Raw genomic sequence first — 22520 nt, 5'->3', positions numbered from 1 at the left:
AGGCAGATGTGTCCCAGGGACACATGCAAAGAGGCTCCTGCCCGGGCCACAGGCTGCCCACTGCCCCTGCCCCAGATCGGGGGCCGCCAATCAGCCCTGTCGGAGTCCCCTTCCTCTAGAGGGAGTATTGGACCAACACTTGTAGAAAACGGTGTCCTCGTGGGCAACTCATTGGAGGGACACAAATAAATCTTTGCCGTCTTTCTGCGGAAGCTTACGAATGTTCACACGTAAGCGTCTTACAAGGTCAGCTGTTTAGCTAAACATGAGCTCATGATCTAAATTTACAAAATAATGAAGAAATCACCTACGAGGGGAGACAATCAGTAAAGACTATCAATACCAGAATTAGATTCCCAAGGCCATCCATCAATTGTTGGAATAATCAGGTGCAAGGCAGAATATATACATAAAACTGGAACTGAAACAAGGAACAAGGATGTTTTCAAAGACTGGTAGGATCTCGAAAACATTTTTAAAGTACATGTCATTGATAAAGCTAAATACTCAAAGGTTGTGTAATACAACAGATTAAGCTTTGAGAAGAGTGAAATTATGCTGTTTTGAAAACTATGGCAGGTGAGATTTTCTGCCTAATTATATAAGAAGATTTCTCTAAAAATACACATTATTTCAATGACTTATTGTCTGTGAACAAAGTTAAGGGTATTTCAAATGGCTTGTCTGCAAAGAAAGGTGAGATGTAGGGAATCACAGAAAGTCGAGGGGAAAATAGGTCAATATATACATTGCTATATGGTGAACTAAACCTTAGGCCAGCAACAATGGAGAGGACCTGATCCTTAGAAACTTACAAGTAAGCTGGAATCTTCAAAAGTTCAAATCTTTATAAGTAAAATATTTATTAAAATGAATAACCAAGTGTTTTAATTGACATCAGAAGATCAAAACAATAAACCCTGCAAACATAGAAAAAAGATAAATAAAGATATGAGCAGAACTTAATACAACAGAAAACGTATAAAATTGAGGTGATTTAGTAAGTCCAAAGAATCTTCTTTGAAAAGATTGAAAAGACACACTTTGATTAAGGAAAACAAAAACATAAGTAAAGAATATACAGAAAGAATCAGGACAATGTTATAACAGAGAATATATGAAATGCCAGTAAATTTGAACATTTCTGTAAAGTGGACCATTTCCTAGCTCCTAAAGTTTACTAAACCTGACACAAGAGGGAATCATTTAAGGTCATCATGTCTGCCCTTGGCATTCTCGGAACGCCCTGGCCTCAGGATGCAGCCTCTGTAGTCCATGGTAACCTGCGGAGAGGGGGCGGGGCTGAGGGTGGTTGGAACTCTGGCCTCACTGAAGGAGTGGGTGTGGCCATCCCTGCTGTGACTGAACAAAGGGCAGGGGAGCAGGGGACCCAGGGCAGGGCCCTCAGAGCACGGCAGGTCCAGTGGTGTGTCACAAGCATTTAGGCCCAGGCCAAAGGGCGCCTTCTTTGTCTGCACAGCTGCCCAAACTCTCACCTTTCCACTCAGGCCGACCTCTTACTTGAAGTGTGTGTGGAACCTGTCCTCACAGTACACCTCGCTGCACAGCTAAACATAGGTCTGGGCATCGTAGCTTCCTGCCAGGTGACCGAAGTTCGCAGGCAGATGTGTCCCAGGGACACATGCAAAGAGGCTCCTGCCCGGGCCACAGGCTGCCCACTGCCCCTGCCCCAGATCGGGGGCCACCAATCAGCCCTGTCGGAGTCCCCTTCCTCTAGAGGGAGTATTGGACCAACACTTGTAGAAAACGGTGTCCTCGTGGGCAACTCATTGGAGGGACACAAATAAATCTTTGCCGTCTTTCTGCGGAAGCTTACGAGCGTTCACACATAAGCGTCTTACAAGGTCAGCTGTTTAGCTAAACATGAGCTCATGATCTAAATTTACACAATAATGAAGAAATCAGCTACGAGGGGAGACAATCAGTAAAGACTATCAATACCAGAATTAGATTCCCAAGGCCATCCATCAATTGTTGGAATAATCAGGTGCAAGGCAGAATATATACATAAAACTGGAACTGAAACAAGGAACAAGGATGTTTTCAAAGACTGGTAGGATCTCGAAAACATTTATAAAGTACATGTCATTGATAAAGCTAAATATTCAAAGGTTGTGTAATACAACAGATTAAGCATTGAGAAGAGTGAAATTATGCTGTTTTGAAAACTATGGCAGGTGAGATTTTCTGCCTAATTATATAAGAAGATTTCTCTAAAAATACACATTATTTCAATGACTTATTGTCTGTGAACTAAGTTAAGGGTATTTCAAATGGCTTGTCTGCAAAGAAAGGTGAGATGTAGGGAATCACAGAAAGTCGAGGGGAAAATAGGTCAATATATACATTGCTATATGGTGAACTAAACCTTAGGCCAGCAACAATGGAGAGGACCTGACCCTTAGAAACTTACAAGTAAGCTGGAATCTTCAAAAGTTCAAATCTTTATAAGTAAAATATTTATTAAAATGAATAACCAAGTGTTTTAATTGACATCAGAAGATCAAAACAATAAACACTGCGAACATAGAAAAAAGATAAATAAAGATATGAGCAGAACTTAATACAACAGAAAACGTATAAAATTGAGGTGATTTAGTAAGACCAAAGAATCTTCTTTGAAAAGATTGAAAAGACACACTTTGATTAAGGAAAACAAAAACATAACTATAGAATATACAGAAAGAATCAGAACAATGTTATAGCAGAGAATATATGAAATGCCAGTAAATTTGAACATTTCTGTAAAGTGGACCATTTCCTAGCTCCTAAAGTTTACTAAACCTGACACAAGAGGAAATCATTTAAGGTCATCATGTCTGCCTTTGGCATTCTCGGAACGCCCTGGCCTCAGGATGCAGCCTCTGTAGTCCATGGTAACCTGCGGAGAGGGGGCGTGGCTGAGGGTGGTTGGAACTCTGGCCTCACTGGAGGAGTGGGTGTGGCCATCTCTGCTGTGACTGTACAAAGGGCAGGGGAGCAGGGGTCCAGGGCAGGGCCCTCAGAGCACGGCAGGTCCAGTGGGCTGTCACAAGCATTTAGGCCCAGGCCAAAGGGCGCCTTCTTTGTCTGCACAGCTGCCCAAACTCTCACCTTTCCACTCAGGCCGACCTCTTACTTGAAGTGTGTGTGGAACCTGTCCTCACAGTACACCTCGCTGCACAGCTAACCATAGGTCTGGGCATCGTAGCTTCCTGCCAGGTGACCGAAGTTCGCAGGCAGATGTGTCCCAGGGACACATGCAAAGAGGCTCCTGCCCGGGCCACAGGCTGCCCACTGCCCCTGCCCCAGATCGGGGGCCGCCAATCAGCCCTGGCGAAGTCCCCTTCCTCTAGAGGGAGTATTGGACCAACACTTGTAGAAAACGGTGTCCTCGTGGGCAACTCATTTGAGGGACACAAATAATCTTTGCCGTCTTTCTGCGGAAGCTTACGAGCGTTCACACCTAAGCGTCTTACAAGGTCAGCTGTTTAGCTAAACATGAGCTCATGATCTAAATTTACACAATAATGAAGAAATCAGCTACGAGGGGAGACAATCAGTAAAGACTATCAATACCAGAATTAGATTCCCAAGGCCATCCATCAATTGTTGGAATAATCAGGTGCAAGGCAGAATATATACATAAAACTGGAACTGAAACAAGGAACAAGGATGTTTTCAAAGACTGGTAGGATCTCGAAAACATTTTTAAAGTACATGTCATTGATAAAGCTAAATACTCAAAGGTTGTGTAATACAACAGATTAAGCATTGAGAAGAGTGAAATTATGCTGTTTTGAAAACTATGGCAGGTGAGATTTTCTGCCTAATTATATAAGAAGATTTCTCTAAAAATACACATTATTTCAATGACTTATTGTCTGTGAACTAAGTTAAGGGTATTTCAAATGGCTTGTCTGCAAAGAAAGGTGAGATGTAGGGAATCACAGAAAGTCGAGGGGAAAATAGGTCAATATATACATTGCTATATGGTGAACTAAACCTTAGGCCAGCAACAATGGAGAGGACCTGACCCTTAGAAACTTACAAGTAAGCTGGAATCTTCAAAAGTTCAAATCTTTATAAGTAAAATATTTATTAAAATGAATAACCAAGTGTTTTAATTGACATCAGAAGATCAAAACAATAAACCCTGAGAACATAGAAAAAAAGTTAAATAAAGATATGAGCAGAACTTAATACAACAGAAAACGTATAAAATTCAGGTGATTTAGTAAGTCCAAAGAATCTTCTTTGAAAAGATTGAAAAGACACACTTTGATTAAGGAAAACAAAAACATAAGTAAAGAATATACAGAAAGAATCAGGACAATGATACAGCAGAGAATATAAGAAATGCCAGTAAATTTGAACATTTCTGTAAGTGGACCATTTCCTAGCTCCTAAAGTTTACCAAACCTGACACAAGAGGGAATAATTTAAGGTCATCATGTCTGCCCTTGGCATTCTCGGAACGCCCTGGCCTCAGGATGCAGCCTCTGTAGTCCATGGTAACCTGCGGAGAGGGGGCGGGGCTGAGGGTGGTTGGAACTCAGCCCTCACTGAAGGAGTGGGTGTGGCCATCCCTGCTGTGACTGAACAAAGGGCAGGGGAGCAGGGGGCCCAGGTCAGGGCCCTCAGAGCACGGCAGGTCCAGTGGGGTGTCACAAGCATTTAGGCCCAGGCCAAAGGGCGCCTTCTTTGTCTGCACAGCTGCCCAAACTCTCACCTTTCCACTCAGGCCGACCTCTTACTTGAAGTGTGTGGGGAACCTGTCCTCACAGTACACCTCGCTGCACAGCTAACCATAGGTCTGGGCATCGTAGCTTCCTGCCAGGTGACCGAAGTTCGCAGGCAGATGTGTCCCAGGGACACATGCAAAGAGGCTCCTGCCCGGGCCACAGGCTGCCCACTGCCCCTGCCCCAGATCGGGGGCCGCCAATCATCCCTGTCGAAGTCCCCTTCCTCTAGAGGGAGTATTGGACCAACACTTGTAGAATACGGTGTCCTCGTGGGAAACTCATTGGAGGGACACAAATAATCTTTGCCCTCTTTCTGCGGAAGCTTACGAGCGTTCACAGCTAAGCGTCTTACAAGGTCAGCTGTTTAGCTAAACATGAGCTCATGATCTAAATTTACACAATAATGAAGAAATCAGCTACGAGGGGAGACAATCAGTAAAGACTATCAATACCAGAATTAGATTCCCAAGGCCATCCATCAATTGTTGGAATAATCAGGTGCAAGGCAGAATATATACATAAAACTGGAACTGAAACAAGGAACAAGGATGTTTTCAAAGACTGGTAGGATCTCGAAAACATTTTTAAAGTACATGTCATTGATAAAGCTAAATACTCAAAGGTTGTGTAATACAACAGATTAAGCATTGAGAAGAGTGAAATTATGCTGTTTTGAAAACTATGGCAGGTGAGATTTTCTGCCTAATTATATAAGAAGATTTCTCTAAAAATACACATTATTTCAATGACTTATTGTCTGTGAACTAAGTTAAGGGTATTTCAAATGGCTTGTCTGCAAAGAAAGGTGAGATGTAGGGAATCACAGAAAGTCGAGGGGAAAATAGGTCAATATATACATTGCTATATGGTGAACTAAACCTTAGGCCAGCAACAATGGAGAGGACCTGACCCTTAGAAATTTACAAGTAAGCTGGAATCTTCAAAAGTTCAAATCTTTATAAGTAAAATATTTATTAAAATGAATAACCAAGTGTTTTAATTGACATCAGAAGATCAAAACAATAAACCCTGCGAACATAGAAAAAAGATAAATAAAGATATGAGCAGAACTTAATACAACAGAAAACGTATAAAATTGAGGTGATTTAGTAAGTCCAAAGAATCTTCTTTGAAAAGATTGAAAAGACACACTTTGATTAAGGAAAACAAAAACATAACTATAGAATATACAGAAAGAATCAAAACAATGTTATAGCAGAGAATATATGAAATGCCAGTAAATTTGAACATTTCTGTAAAGTGGACCATTTCCTAGATCCTAAAGTTTACCAAACCTGACACAAGAGGAAACCATTTAAGGTCATCATGTCTGCCTTTGGCATTCTCGGAACGCCCTGGCCTCAGGATGCAGCCTCTGTAGTCCATGGTAACCTGCGGAGAGGGGGCGTGGCTGAGGGTGGTTGGAACTCTGGCCTCACTGGAGGAGTGGGTGTGGCCATCTCTGCTGTGACTGTACAAAGGGCAGGGGAGCAGGGGTCCAGGGCAGGGCCCTCAGAGCACGGCAGGTCCAGTGGTGTGTCACAAGCATTTAGGCCCAGGACAAAGGGCGCCTTCTTTGTCTGCACAGCTGCCCAAACTCTCACCTTTCCACTCAGGCCGACCTCTTACTTGAAGTGTGTGTGGAACCTGTCCTCACAGTACACCTCGCTGCACAGCTAACCATAGGTCTGGGCATCGTAGCTTCCTGCCAGGTGACCGAAGTTCGCAGGCAGATGTGTCCCAGGGACACATGCAAAGAGGCTCCTGCCCGGGCCACAGGCTGCCCACTGCCCCTGCCCCAGATCGGGGGCCGCCAATCAGCCCTGGCGAAGTCCCCTTCCTCTAGAGGGAGTATTGGACCAACACTTGTAGAAAACGGTGTCCTCGTGGGCAACTCATTTGAGGGACACAAATAATCTTTGCCGTCTTTCTGCGGAAGCTTACGAGCGTTCACACCTAAGCGTCTTACAAGGTCAGCTGTTTAGCTAAACATGAGCTCATGATCTAAATTTACACAATAATGAAGAAATCAGCTACGAGGGGAGACAATCAGTAAAGACTATCAATACCAGAATTAGATTCCCAAGGCCATCCATCAATTGTTGGAATAATCAGGTGCAAGGCAGAATATATACATAAAACTGGAACTGAAACAAGGAACAAGGATGTTTTCAAAGACTGGTAGGATCTCGAAAACATTTTTAAAGTACATGTCATTGATAAAGCTAAATACTCAAAGGTTGTGTAATACAACAGATTAAGCATTGAGAAGAGTGAAATTATGCTGTTTTGAAAACTATGGCAGGTGAGATTTTCTGCCTAATTATATAAGAAGATTTCTCTAAAAATACACATTATTTCAATGACTTATTGTCTGTGAACTAAGTTAAGGGTATTTCAAATGGCTTGTCTGCAAAGAAAGGTGAGATGTAGGGAATCACAGAAAGTCGAGGGGAAAATAGGTCAATATATACATTGCTATATGGTGAACTAAACCTTAGGCCAGCAACAATGGAGAGGACCTGACCCTTAGAAACTTACAAGTAAGCTGGAATCTTCAAAAGTTCAAATCTTTATAAGTAAAATATTTATTAAAATGAATAACCAAGTGTTTTAATTGACATCAGAAGATCAAAACAATAAACCCTGAGAACATAGAAAAAAAGTTAAATAAAGATATGAGCAGAACTTAATACAACAGAAAACGTATAAAATTCAGGTGATTTAGTAAGTCCAAAGAATCTTCTTTGAAAAGATTGAAAAGACACACTTTGATTAAGGAAAACAAAAACATAAGTAAAGAATATACAGAAAGAATCAGGACAATGATACAGCAGAGAATATAAGAAATGCCAGTAAATTTGAACATTTCTGTAAGTGGACCATTTCCTAGCTCCTAAAGTTTACCAAACCTGACACAAGAGGGAATAATTTAAGGTCATCATGTCTGCCCTTGGCATTCTCGGAACGCCCTGGCCTCAGGATGCAGCCTCTGTAGTCCATGGTAACCTGCGGAGAGGGGGCGGGGCTGAGGGTGGTTGGAACTCAGCCCTCACTGAAGGAGTGGGTGTGGCCATCCCTGCTGTGACTGAACAAAGGGCAGGGGAGCAGGGGGCCCAGGTCAGGGCCCTCAGAGCACGGCAGGTCCAGTGGGGTGTCACAAGCATTTAGGCCCAGGACAAAGGGCGCCTTCTTTGTCTGCACAGCTGCCCAAACTCTCACCTTTCCACTCAGGCCGACCTCTTACTTGAAGTGTGTGGGGAACCTGTCCTCACAGTACACCTCGCTGCACAGCTAACCATAGGTCTGGGCATCGTAGCTTCCTGCCAGGTGACCGAAGTTCGCAGGCAGATGTGTCCCAGGGACACATGCAAAGAGGCTCCTGCCCGGGCCACAGGCTGCCCACTGCCCCTGCCCCAGATCGGGGGCCGCCAATCATCCCTGTCGAAGTCCCCTTCCTCTAGAGGGAGTATTGGACCAACACTTGTAGAATACGGTGTCCTCGTGGGAAACTCATTGGAGGGACACAAATAATCTTTGCCCTCTTTCTGCGGAAGCTTACGAGCGTTCACAGCTAAGCGTCTTACAAGGTCAGCTGTTTAGCTAAACATGAGCTCATGATCTAAATTTACACAATAATGAAGAAATCAGCTACGAGGGGAGACAATCAGTAAAGACTATCAATACCAGAATTAGATTCCCAAGGCCATCCATCAATTGTTGGAATAATCAGGTGCAAGGCAGAATATATACATAAAACTGGAACTGAAACAAGGAACAAGGATGTTTTCAAAGACTGGTAGGATCTCGAAAACATTTTTAAAGTACATGTCATTGATAAAGCTAAATACTCAAAGGTTGTGTAATACAACAGATTAAGCATTGAGAAGAGTGAAATTATGCTGTTTTGAAAACTATGGCAGGTGAGATTTTCTGCCTAATTATATAAGAAGATTTCTCTAAAAATACACATTATTTCAATGACTTATTGTCTGTGAACTAAGTTAAGGGTATTTCAAATGGCTTGTCTGCAAAGAAAGGTGAGATGTAGGGAATCACAGAAAGTCGAGGGGAAAATAGGTCAATATATACATTGCTATATGGTGAACTAAACCTTAGGCCAGCAACAATGGAGAGGACCTGACCCTTAGAAATTTACAAGTAAGCTGGAATCTTCAAAAGTTCAAATCTTTATAAGTAAAATATTTATTAAAATGAATAACCAAGTGTTTTAATTGACATCAGAAGATCAAAACAATAAACCCTGCGAACATAGAAAAAAGATAAATAAAGATATGAGCAGAACTTAATACAACAGAAAACGTATAAAATTGAGGTGATTTAGTAAGTCCAAAGAATCTTCTTTGAAAAGATTGAAAAGACACACTTTGATTAAGGAAAACAAAAACATAACTATAGAATATACAGAAAGAATCAGAACAATGTTATAGCAGAGAATATATGAAATGCCAGTAAATTTGAACATTTCTGTAAAGTGGACCATTTCCTAGATCCTAAAGTTTACCAAACCTGACACAAGAGGAAACCATTTAAGGTCATCATGTCTGCCTTTGGCATTCTCGGAACGCCCTGGCCTCAGGATGCAGCCTCTGTAGTCCATGGTAACCTGCGGAGAGGGGGCGGGGCTGAGGGTGGTTGGAACTCTGGCCTCACTGGAGGAGTGGGTGTGGCCATCTCTGCTGTGACTGTACAAAAGGCAGGGGAGCAGGGGTCCAGGGCAGGGCCCTCAGAGCACGGCAGGTCCAGTGGGGTGTCACAAGCATTTAGGCCCAGGACAAAGGGCGCCTTCTTTGTCTGCACAGCTGCCCAAACTCTCACCTTTCCACTCAGGCCGACCTCTTACTTGAAGTGTGTGTGGAACCTGTCCTCACAGTACACCTCGCTGCACAGCTAACCATAGGTCTGGGCATCGTAGCTTCCTGCCAGGTGACCGAAGTTCGCAGGCAGATGTGTCCCAGGGACACATGCAAAGAGGCTCCTGCCAGGGCCACAGGCTGCCCACTGCCCCTGCCCCAGATCGGGGGCCGCCAATCAGCCCTGTCGAAGTCCCCTTCCTCTAGAGGGAGTATTGGACCAACACTTGTAGAAAACGGTGTCCTCGTGGGCAACTCATTGGAGGGACACAAATAATCTTTGCCCTCTTTCTGCGGAAGCTTACGAGCGTTCACACCTAAGCGTCTTACAAGGTCAGCTGTTTAGCTAAACATGAGTTCATGATCTAAATTTACACAATAATGAAGAAATCAGCTACGAGGGGAGACAATCAGTAAAGACTATCAATACCAGAATTAGATTCCCAAGGCCATCCATCAATTGTTGGAATAATCATGTGCAAGGCAGAATATATACATAAAACTGGAACTGAAACCAGGAACAAGGATGTTTTCAAAGACTGGTAGGATCTCTAAAACATTTTTAAAGTACATGTCATTGATAAAGCTAAATAATCAAAGGTTGTGTAATACAACAGATTAAGCATTGAGAAGAGTGAAATTATGCTGTTTTGAAAACTATGGCAGGTGAGATTTTCTGCCTAATTATATAAGAAGATTTCTCTAAAAATACACATTATTTCAATGACTTATTGGCTGTGAAATAAGTTAAGGGTATTTCAAATGGCTTGTCTGCAAAGAAAGGTGAGATGTAGGGAATCACAGAAAGTCGAGGGGAAAATAGGTCAATATATACATTGCTATATGGTGAACTAAACCTTAGGCCAGCAACAATGGAGAGGACCTGACCCTTAGAAACTTACAAGTAAGCTGGAATCTTCAAAAGTTCAAATCTTTATAAGTAAAATATTTATTAAAATGAATAACCAAGTGTTTTAATTGACATCAGAAGATCAAAACAATAAACCCCGAGAACATAGAAAAAAGATAAATAAAGATATGAGCAGAACTTAATACAACAGAAAACGTATAAAATTGAGGTGATTTAGTAAGTCCAAAGAATCTTCTTTGAAAAGATTGAAAAGACACACTTTGATTAAGGAAAACAAAAACATAAGTAAAGAATATACAGAAAGAATCAGGACAATGTTATAACAGAGAATATATGAAATGCCAGTAAATTTGAACATTTCTGTAAAGTGGACCATTTCCTAGCTCCTAAAGTTTACCAAACCTGACACAAGAGGGAATCATTTAACGTCATCATGTCTGCCCTTGGCATTCTCGGAACGCCCTGGCCTCAGGATGCAGCCTCTGTAGTCCATGGTAACCTGCGGAGAGGGGGCGGGGCTGAGGGTGGTTGGAACTCTGCCCTCACTGAAGGAGTGGGTGTGGCCATCTCTGCTGTGACTGAACAAAGGGCAGGGGAGCAGGGGGCCCAGGGCAGGGCCCTCAGAGCACGGCAGGTCCAGTGGGCTGTCACAAGCATTCAGGCCCAGGCCAAAGTGCGCATTCTTTGTCTGAACAGCTGCCCAAACTCTCACCTTTGCACTCAGGGTGACCTCTTACTTGAAGTGTGTGTGGAACCTGTCCTCACAGTACACCTCGCTGCACAGCTAACCATAGGTCTGGGCATCGTAGCTTCCTGCCAGGTGACCGAAGTTCGCAGGCAGATGTGTCCCAGGGACACATGCAAAGAGGCTCCTGCCCGGGCCACAGGCTGCCCACTGCCCCTGCCCCAGATCGGGGGCCGCCAATCAGCCCTGTCGGAGTCCCCTTCCTCTAGAGGGAGTATTGGACCAACACTTGTAGAAAATGGTGTCCTCGTGGGCAACTTATTGGAGGGACACAAATAAATCTTTGCCGTCTTTCTGCGGAAGCTTACGATTGTTCACACGTAAGCGTCTTACAAGGTCAGCTGTTTAGCTAAACATGAGCTCATGATCTAAATTTACACAATAATGAAGAAATCACCTACGAGGGGAGACAATCAGTAAAGACTATCAATACCAGAATTAGATTTCCAAGGCCATCCATCAATTGTTGGAATAATCAGGTGCAAGGCAGAATATATACATAAAACTGGAACTGAAACCAGGAACAAGGATGTTTTCAAAGACTGGTAGGATCTCGAAAACATTTTTAAAGTACATGTCATTGATAAAGCTAAATACTCAAAGGTTGTGTAATACAACAGATTAAGCATTGAGAAGAGTGAAATTATGCTGTTTTGAAAACTATGGCAGGTGAGATTTTCTGCCTAATTATATAAGAAGATTTCTCTAAAAATACACATTATTTCAATGACTTATTGGCTGTGAAATAAGTTAAGGGTATTTCAAATGGCTTGTCTGCAAAGAAAGGTGAGATGTAGGGAATCACAGAAAGTCGAGGGGAAAATAGGTCAATATATACATTGCTATATGGTGAACTAAACCTTAGGCCAGCAACAATGGAGAGGACCTGACCCTTAGAAACTTACAAGTAAGCTGGAATCTTCAAAAGTTCAAATCTTTATAAGTAAAATATTTATTAAAATGAATAACCAAGTGTTTTAATTGACATCAGAAGATCAAAACAATAAACCCCGAGAACATAGAAAAAAGATAAATAAAGATATGAGCAGAACTTAATACAACAGAAAACGTATAAAATTGAGGTGATTTAGTAAGTCCAAAGAATCTTCTTTGAAAAGATTGAAAAGACACACTTTGATTAAGGAAAACAAAAACATAAGTAAAGAATATACAGAAAGAATCAGGACAATGTTATAACAGAGAATATATGAAATGCCAGTAAATTTGAACATTTCTGTAAAGTGGACCATTTCCTAGCTCCTAAAGTTTACCAAACCTGACACAAGAGGAAATCATTTAAGGTCATCATGTCTGCCCTTGGCATTCTCGGAACGCCCTGGCCTCAGGATACAGCCTCTGTAGTCCATGGTAACCTGCGGAGAGGGGGCGGGGCTGAGGTTGGTTGGAACTCTGGCCTCACTGAAGGAGTGGGTGTGGCCATCTCTGCTGTGACTGAACAAAGGGCAGGGGAGCAGGGGGCCCAGGGCAGGGCCCTCAGAGCATGGCAGGTCCAGTGGTGTGTCACAAGCATTTAGGCCCAGGCCAAAGTGCGCCTTCTTTGTCTGCACAGCTGCCCAAACTCTCACCGTTCCACTCAGGCTGACCTCTTACTTGAAGTGTGTGTGGAACCTGTCCTCACAGTACACGTCGCTGCACAGCTAACCATAGGTCTGGGCATCGTAGCTTCCTGCCAGGTGACCGAAGTTCGCAGGCAGATGTGTCCCAGGGACACATGCAAAGAGGCTCCTGCCCGGGCCACAGGCTGCCCACTGCCCCTGCCCCAGATCGGGGGCCGCCAATCAGCCCTGTCGAAGTCCCCTTCCTCTAGAGGGAGTATTGGACCAACACTTGTAGAAAACGGTGTCCTCGTGGGCAACTCATTGGAGGGACACAAATAATCTTTGCCCTCTTTCTGCGGAAGCTTACGAGCGTTCACACCTAAGCGTCTTACAAGGTCAGCTGTTTAGCTAAACATGAGCTCATGATCTAAATTTACACAATAATGAAGAAATCAGCTACGAGGGGAGACAATCAGTAAAGACTATCAATACCAGAATTAGATTCCCAAGGCCATCCATCAATTGTTGGAATAATCAGGTGCAAGGCAGAATATATACATAAAACTGGAACTGAAACAAGGAACAAGGATGTTTTCAAAGACTGGTAGGATCTCGAAAACATTTTTAAAGTACATGTCATTGATAAAGCTAAATACTCAAAGGTTGTGTAATACAACAGATTAAGCATTGAGAAGAGTGAAATTATGCTGTTTTGAAAACTATGGCAGGTGAGATTTTCTGCCTAATTATATAAGAAGATTTCTCTAAAAATACAAATTATTTCAATGACTTATTGTCTGTGAACTAAGTTAAGGGTATTTCAAATGGCTTGTCTGCAAAGAAAGGTGAGATGTAGGGAATCACAGAAAGTCGAGGGGAAAATAGGTCAATATATACATTGCTATATGGTGAACTAAACCTTAGGCCAGCAACAGTGGAGAGGACCTGACCCTTAGAAACTTACAAGTAAGCTGGAATCTTCAAAAGTTCAAATCTTTATAAGTAAAATATTTATTAAAATGAATAACCAAGTGTTTTAATTGACATCAGAAGATCAAAACAATAAACCCTGCGAACATAGAAAAAAGATAAGTAAAGATATGAGCAGAACTTAATACAACAGAAAACGTATAAAATTGAGGTGATTTAGTAAGTCCAAAGAATCTTCTTTGAAAAGATTGAAAAGACACACTTTGATTAAGGAAAACAAAAACATATCTATAGAATATACAGAAAGAATCAGAACAATGTTATAGCAGAGAATATATGAAATGCCAGTAAATTTGAACATTTCTGTAAAGTGGACCATTTCCTAGCTCCTAAAGTTTACCAAACCTGACACAAGAGGAAATCATTTAAGGTCATCATGTCTGCCTTTGGCATTCTCCGAACGCCCTGGCCTCAGGATGCAGCCTCTGTAGTCCATGGTAACCTGCGGAGAGGGGGCGGGGCTGAGGGTGGTTGGAACTCTGGCCTCACTGGAGGAGTGGGTGTGGCCATCTCTGCTGTGACTGTACAAAAGGCAGGGGAGCAGGGGTCCAGGGCAGGGCCCTCAGAGCACGGCAGGTCCAGTGGGGTGTCACAAGCATTTAGGCCCAGGACAAAGGGCGCCTTCTTTGTCTGCACAGCTGCCCAAACTCTCACCTTTCCACTCAGGCCGACCTCTTACTTGAAGTGTGTGTGGAACCTGTCCTCACAGTACACCTCGCTGCACAGCTAACCATAGGTCTGGGCATCGTAGCTTCCTGCCAGGTGACCGAAGTTCGCAGGCAGATGTGTCCCAGGGACACATGCAAAGAGGCTCCTGCCCGGGCCACAGGCTGCCCACTGCCCCTGCCCCAGATCGGGGGCCGCCAATCAGCCCTGTCGAAGTCCCCTTCCTCTAGAGGGAGTATTGGACCAACACTTGTAGAAAACGGTGTCCTCGTGGGCAACTCATTGGAGGGACACAAATAATCTTTGCCCTCTTTCTGCGGAAGCTTACGAGCGTTCACACCTAAGCGTCTTACAAGGTCAGCTGTTTAGCTAAACATGAGCTCATGATCTAAATTTACACAATAATGAAGAAATCAGCTACGAGGGGAGACAATCAGTAAAGACTATCAATACCAGAATTAGATTCCCAAGGCCATCCATCAATTGTTGGAATAATCAGGTGCAAGGCAGAATATATACATAAAACTGGAACTGAAACCAGGAACAAGGATGTTTTCAAAGACTGGTAGGATCTCTAAAACATTTTTAAAGTACATGTCATTGATAAAGCTAAATACTCAAAGGTTGTGTAATACAACAGATTAAGCATTGAGAAGAGTGAAATTATGCTGTTTTGAAAACTATGGCAGGTGAGATTTTGTGCCTAATTATATAAGAAGATTTCTCTAAAAATACACATTATTTCAATGACTTATTGGCTGTGAAATAAGTTAAGGGTATTTCAAATGGCTTGTCTGCAAAGAAAGGTGAGATGTAGGGAATCACAGAAAGTCGAGGGGAAAATAGGTCAATATATACATTGCTATATGGTGAACTAAACCTTAGGCCAGCAACAATGGAGAGGACCTGACCCTTAGAAACTTACAAGTAAGCTGGAATCTTCAAAAGTTCAAATCTTTATAAGTAAAATATTTATTAAAATGAATAACCAAGTGTTTTAATTGACATCAGAAGATCAAAACAATAAACCCTGAGAACATAGAAAAAAGATAAATAAAGATATGAGCAGAACTCAATACAACAGAAAACGTATAAAATTCAGGTGATTTAGTAAGTCCAAAGAATCTTCTTTGAAAAGATTGAAAAGACACACTTTGATTAAGGAAAACAAAAACATAAGTAAAGAATATACAGAAAGAATCAGGACAATGTTATAACAGAGAATATATGAAATGCCAGTAAATTTGAACATTTCTGTAAAGTGGACCATTTCCTAGCTCCTAAAGTTTACCAAACCTGACACAAGAGGAAATCATTTAAGGTCATCATGTCTGCCCTTGGCATTCTCGGAACGCCCTGGCCTCAGGATGCAGCCTCTGTAGTCCATGGTAACCTGCGGAGAGGGGGCGGGGCTGAGGTTGGTTGGAACTCTGGCCTCACTGAAGGAGTGGGTGTGGCCATCTCTGCTGTGACTGAACAAAGGGCAGGGGAGCAGGGGGCCCAGGGCAGGGCCCTCAGAGCATGGCAGGTCCAGTGGTGTGTCACAAGCATTTAGGCCCAGGCCAAAGTGCGCCTTCTTTGTCTGCACAGCTGCCCAAACTCTCACCGTTCCACTCAGGCTGACCTCTTACTTGAAGTGTGTGTGGAACCTGTCCTCACAGTACACGTCGCTGCACAGCTAACCATAGGTCTGGGCATCGTAGCTTCCTGCCAGGTGACCGAAGTTCGCAGGCAGATGTGTCCCAGGGACACATGCAAAGAGGCTCCTGCACGGGCCACAGGCTGCCAACTGCCCCTGCCCCAGATCGGGGGCCGCCAATCAGCCCTGTCGAAGTCCCCTTCCTCTAGAGGGAGTATTGGACCAACACTTGTAGAAAACGGTGTCCTCGTGGGAAACTCATTGGAGGGACACAAATAATCTTTGCCCTCTTTCTGCGGAAGCTTACGAGCGTTCACAGCTAAGCGTCTTACAAGGTCAGCTGTTTAGCTAAACATGAGCTCATGATCTAAATTTACACAATAATGAAGAAATCAGCTACGAGGGGAGACAATCAGTAAAGACTATCAATACCAGAATTAGATTCCCAAGGCCATCCATCAATTGTTGGAATAATCAGGTGCAAGGCAGAATATATACATAAAACTGGAACTGAAACAAGGAACAAGGATGTTTTCAAAGACTGGTAGGATCTCGAAAACATTTTTAAAGTACATGTCATTGATAAAGCTAAATACTCAAAGGTTGTGTAATACAACAGATTAAGCATTGAGAAGAGTGAAATTATGCTGTTTTGAAAACTATGGCAGGTGAGATTTTCTGCCTAATTATATAAGAAGATTTCTCTAAAAATACACATTATTTCAATGACTTATTGTCTGTGAACTAAGTTAAGGGTATTTCAAATGGCTTGTCTGCAAAGAAAGGTGAGATGTAGGGAATCACAGAAAGTCGAGGGGAAAATAGGTCAATATATACATTGCTATATGGTGAACTAAACCTTAGGCCAGCAACAGTGGAGAGGACCTGACCCTTAGAAACTTACAAGTAAGCTGGAATCTTCAAAAGTTCAAATCTTTATAAGTAAAATATTTATTAAAATGAATAACCAAGTGTTTTAATTGACATCAGAAGATCAAAACAATAAACCCTGCGAACATAGAAAAAAGATAAATAAAGATATGAGCAGAACTTAATACAACAGAAAACGTATAAAATTGAGGTGATTTAGTAAGTCCAAAGAATCTTCTTTGAAAAGATTGAAAAGACACACTTTGATTAAGGAAAACAAAAACATAACTATAGAATATACAGAAAGAATCAGAACAATGTTATAGCAGAGAATATATGAAATGCCAGTAAATTTGAACATTTCTGTAAAGTGGACCATTTCCTAGCTCCTAAAGTTTACCAAACCTGACACAAGAGGAAATCATTTAAGGTCATCATGTCTGCCTTTGGCATTCTCCGAACGCCCTGGCCTCAGGATGCAGCCTCTGTAGTCCATGGTAACCTGCGGAGAGGGGGCGGGGCTGAGGGTGGTTGGAACTCTGGCCTCACTGGAGGAGTGGGTGTGGCCATCTCTGCTGTGACTGTACAAAAGGCAGGGGAGCAGGGGTCCAGGGCAGGGCCCTGAGAGCACGGCAGGTCCAGTGGTGTGTCACAAGCATTTAGGCCCAGGCCAAAGGGCGCCTTCTTTGTCTGCACAGCTGCCCAAACTCTCACCTTTCCACTCAGGCCGACCTCTTACTTGAAGTGTGTGTGGAACCTGTCCTCACAGTACACCTCGCTGCACAGCTAACCATAGGTCTGGGCATCGTAGCTTCCTGCCAGGTGACCGAAGTTCGCAGGCAGATGTGTCCCAGGGACACATGCAAAGAGGCTCCTGCCCGGGCCACAGGCTGCCCACTGCCCCTGCCCCAGATCGGGGGCCGCCAATCAGCCCTGTCGAAGTCCCCTTCCTCTAGAGGGAGTATTGGACCAACACTTGTAGAAAACGGTGTCCTCGTGGGCAACTCATTGGAGGGACACAAATAATCTTTGCCCTCTTTCTGCGGAAGCTTACGAGCGTTCACACCTAAGCGTCTTACAAGGTCAGCTGTTTAGCTAAACATGAGTTCATGATCTAAATTTACACAATAATGAAGAAATCAGCTACGAGGGGAGACAATCAGTAAAGACTATCAATACCAGAATTAGATTTCCAAGGCCATCCATCAATTGTTGGAATAATCAGGTGCAAGGCAGAATATATACATAAAACTGGAACTGAAACAAGGAACAAGGATGTTTTCAAAGACTGGTAGGATCTCGAAAACATTTTTAAAGTACATGTCATTGATAAAGCTAAATACTCAAAGGTTGTGTAATACAACAGATTAAGCATTGAGAAGAGTGAAATTATGCTGTTTTGAAAACTATGGCAGGTGAGATTTTCTGCCTAATTATATAAGAAGATTTCTCTAAAAATACACATTATTTCAATGACTTATTGGCTGTGAAATAAGTTAAGGGTATTTCAAATGGCTTGTCTGCAAAGAAAGGTGAGATGTAGGGAATCACAGAAAGTCGAGGGGAAAATAGGTCAATATATACATTGCTATATGGTGAACTAAACCTTAGGCCAGCAACAATGGAGAGGACCTGACCCTTAGAAACTTACAAGTAAGCAGGAATCTTCAAAAGTTCAAATCTTTATAAGTAAAATATTTATTAAAATGAATAACCAAGTGTTTTAATTGACATCAGAAGATCAAAACAATAAACCCCGAGAACATAGAAAAAAGATAAATAAAGATATGAGCAGAACTTAATACAACAGAAAACGTATAAAATTGAGGTGATTTAGTAAGTCCAAAGAATCTTCTTTGAAAAGATTGAAAAGACACACTTTGATTAAGGAAAACAAAAACATAAGTAAAGAATATACAGAAAGAATCAGGACAATGTTATAACAGAGAATATATGAAATGCCAGTAAATTTGAACATTTCTGTAAAGTGGACCATTTCCTAGCTCCTAAAGTTTACCAAACCTGACACAAGAGGGAATCATTTAACGTCATCATGTCTGCCCTTGGCATTCTCGGAACGCCCTGGCCTCAGGATGCAGCCTCTGTAGTCCATGGTAACCTGCGGAGAGGGGGCGGGGCTGAGGGTGGTTGGAACTCTGGCCTCACTGAAGGAGTGGGTGTGGCCATCTCTGCTGTGACTGAACAAAGGGCAGGGGAGCAGGGGGCCCAGGGCAGGGCCCTCAGAGCACGGCAGGTCCAGTGGGGTGTCACAAGCATTTAGGCCCAGGCCAAAGGGCGCCTTCTTTGTCTGCACAGCTGCCCAAACTCTCACCTTTCCACTCAGGCCGACCTCTTACTTGAAGTGTGTGTGGAACCTGTCCTCACAGTACACCTCGCTGCACAGCTAACCATAGGTCTGGGCATCGTAGCTTCCTGCCAGGTGACCGAAGTTCGCAGGCAGATGTGTCCCAGGGACACATGCAAAGAGGCTCCTGCCCGGGCCACAGGCTGCCCACTGCCCCTGCCCCAGATCGGGGGCCACCAATCAGCCCTGTCGGAGTCCCCTTCCTCTAGAGGGAGTATTGGACCAACACTTGTAGAAAACGGTGTCCTCGTGGGCAACTCATTGGAGGGACACAAATAAATCTTTGCCGTCTTTCTGCGGAAGCTTACGAGCGTTCACACCTAAGCGTCTTACAAGGTCAGCTGTTTAGCTAAACATGAGCTCATGATCTAAATTTACACAATAATGAAGAAATCAGCTACGAGGGGAGACAATCAGTAAAGACTATCAATACCAGAATTAGATTCCCAAGGCCATCCATCAATTCTTGGAATAATCAGGTGCAAGGCAGAATATATACATAAAACTGGAACTGAAACAAGGAACAAGGATGTTTTCAAAGACTGGTAGGATCTCTAAAACATTTTTAAAGTACATGTCATTGATAAAGCTAAATACTCAAAGGTTGTGTAATACAACAGATTAAGCATTGAGAAGAGTGAAATTATGCTGTTTTGAAAACTATGGCAGGTGAGATTTTCTGCCTAATTATATAAGATGATTTCTCTAAAAATACACATTATTTCAATGACTTATTGGCTGTGAACTAAGTTAAGGGTATTTCAAATGGCTTGTCTGCAAAGAAAGGTGAGATGTAGGGAATCACAGAAAGTCGAGGGGAAAATAGGTCAATATATACATTGGGATAGGGTGAACTAAACCTTAGGCCAGCAACAATGGAGAGGACCTGACCCTTAGAAACTTACAAGTAAGCTGGAATCTTCAAAAGTTCAAATCTTTATAAGTGAAATATTTATTAAAATGAATAACCAAGTGTTTTAATTGACATCAGAAGATCAAAACAATAAACCCTGAGAACATAGAAAAAAGATAAATAAAGATATGAGCAGAACTTAATACACCAGAAAACGTATAAAATTGAGGTGATTTAGTAAGTCCAAAGAATCTTCTTTGAAAAGATTGAAAAGACACACTTTGAATAAGGAAAACAAAAACATAAGTATAGAATATACAGAAAGAATCAGGACAATGTTATAGCAGAGAATATATGAAATGCCAGTAAATTTGAACATTTCCGTAAAGTGGACCATTTCCTAGCTCCTAAAGTTTACCAAACCTGACACAAGAGGAAATCATTTAAGGTCATCATGTCTGCCCTTGGCATTCTCGGAACGCCCTGGCCTCAGGATGCAGCCTCTGTAGTCCATGGTAACCTGCGGAGAGGGGGCGGGGATGAGGGTCGTTGGAACTCTGGCCTCACTGGAGGAGTGGGTGTGGCCATCTCTGCTGTGACTGAACAAAGGGCAGGGGAGCAGGGGGCCCAGGGCAGGGCCCTCAGAGCACGGCAGGTCCAGTGGGCTGTCACAAGCATTTAGGCCCAGGCCAAAGTGCACCTTCTTTGTCTGAACAGCTGCCCAAACTCTCACCTTTGCACTCAGGGTGACCTCTTACTTGAAGTGTGTGTGGAACCTGTCCTCACAGTACACCTCGCTGCACAGCTAACCATAGGTCTGGGCATCGTAGCTTCCTGCCAGGTGACCGAAGTTCGCAGGCAGATGTGTCCCAGGGACACATGCAAAGAGGCTCCTGACCGGGCCACAGGCTGCCCACTGCCCCTGCCCCAGATCGGGGTCCACCAATCAGCCCTGTCGGAGTCCCCTTCCTCTAGAGGGAGTATTGGACCAACACTTGTAGAAAACGGTGTCCTCGTGGGCAACTCATTGGAGGGACACAAATAAATCTTTGCCGTCTTTCTGCGGAAGCTTACGAGCGTTCACACCTAAGCGTGTTACAAGGTCAGCTGTTTAGCTAAACATGAGCTCATGATCTAAATTTACACAATAATGAAGAAATCAGCTACGAGGGGAGACAATCAGTAAAGACTATCAATACCAGAATTAGATTCCCAAGGCCATCCATCAATTGTTGGAATAATCAGGTGCAAGGCAGAATATATACATAAAACTGGAACTGAAACAAGGAACAAGGATGTTTTCAAAGACTGGTAGGTTCTCGAAAACATTTTTAAAGTACATGTCATTGATAAAGCTAAATACTCAAAGGTTGTGTAATACAACAGATTAAGCTTTGAGAAGAGTGAAATTATGCTGTTTTGAAAACTATGGCAGGTGAGATTTTCTGCCTAATTATATATGAAGATTTCTCTAAAAAATACACATTATTTCAATGACTTATTGGCTGTGAAATAAGTTAAGGGTATTTGAAATGGCTTGTCTGCAAAGAAAGGTGAGATGTAGGGAATCACAGAAAGTCGAGGGGAAAATAGGTCAATATATACATTGCTATATGGTGAACTAAACCTTAGGCCAGCAACAATGGAGAGGACCTGACCCTTAGAAACTTACAAGTAAGCTGGAATCTTCAAAAGTTCAAATCTTTATAAGTAAAATATTTATTAAAATGAATAACAAAGTGTTTTAATTGACATCAGAAGATCAAAACAATAAACCCCGAGAACATAGAAAAAAGATAAATAAAGATATGAGCAGAACTTAATACAACAGAAAACGTATAAAATTGAGGTGATTTAGTAAGTCCAAAGAATCTTCTTTGAAAAGATTGAAAAGACACACTTTGATTAAGGAAAACAAAAACATAAGTAAAGAATATACAGAAAGAATCAGAACAATGTTATAGCAGAGAATATATGAAATGCCAGTAAATTTGAACATTTCTGTAAAGTGGACCATTTCCTAGCTCCTAAAGTTTACCAAACCTGACACAAGAGGAAATCATTTAAGGTCATCATGTCTGCCCTTGGCATTCTCGGAACGCCCTGGCCTCAGGATGCAGCCTCTGTAGTCCATGGTAACCTGCGGAGAGGGGGCAGGGCTGAGGGTGGTTGGAACTCTGCCCTCACTGAAGGAGTGGGTGTGGCCATCTCTGCTGTGACTGAACAAAGGGCAGGGGAGCAGGGGGCCCAGGGCAGGGCCCTCAGAGCACGGCAGGTCCAGTGGGGTGTCACAAGCATTTAGGCCCAGGCCAAAGGGCGCCTTCTTTGTCTGCACAGCTGCCC

This window comes from Mesoplodon mirus, assembly GCF_964341445.2.
Source record: "Mesoplodon mirus genome assembly, chromosome: 1".
NCBI classification, from domain to species: Eukaryota; Metazoa; Chordata; class Mammalia; order Artiodactyla; family Ziphiidae; genus Mesoplodon; species Mesoplodon mirus.
The sequence above is the reverse complement of the archived record's forward strand: the minus strand, read 5'-3'. Positions refer to the sequence as shown.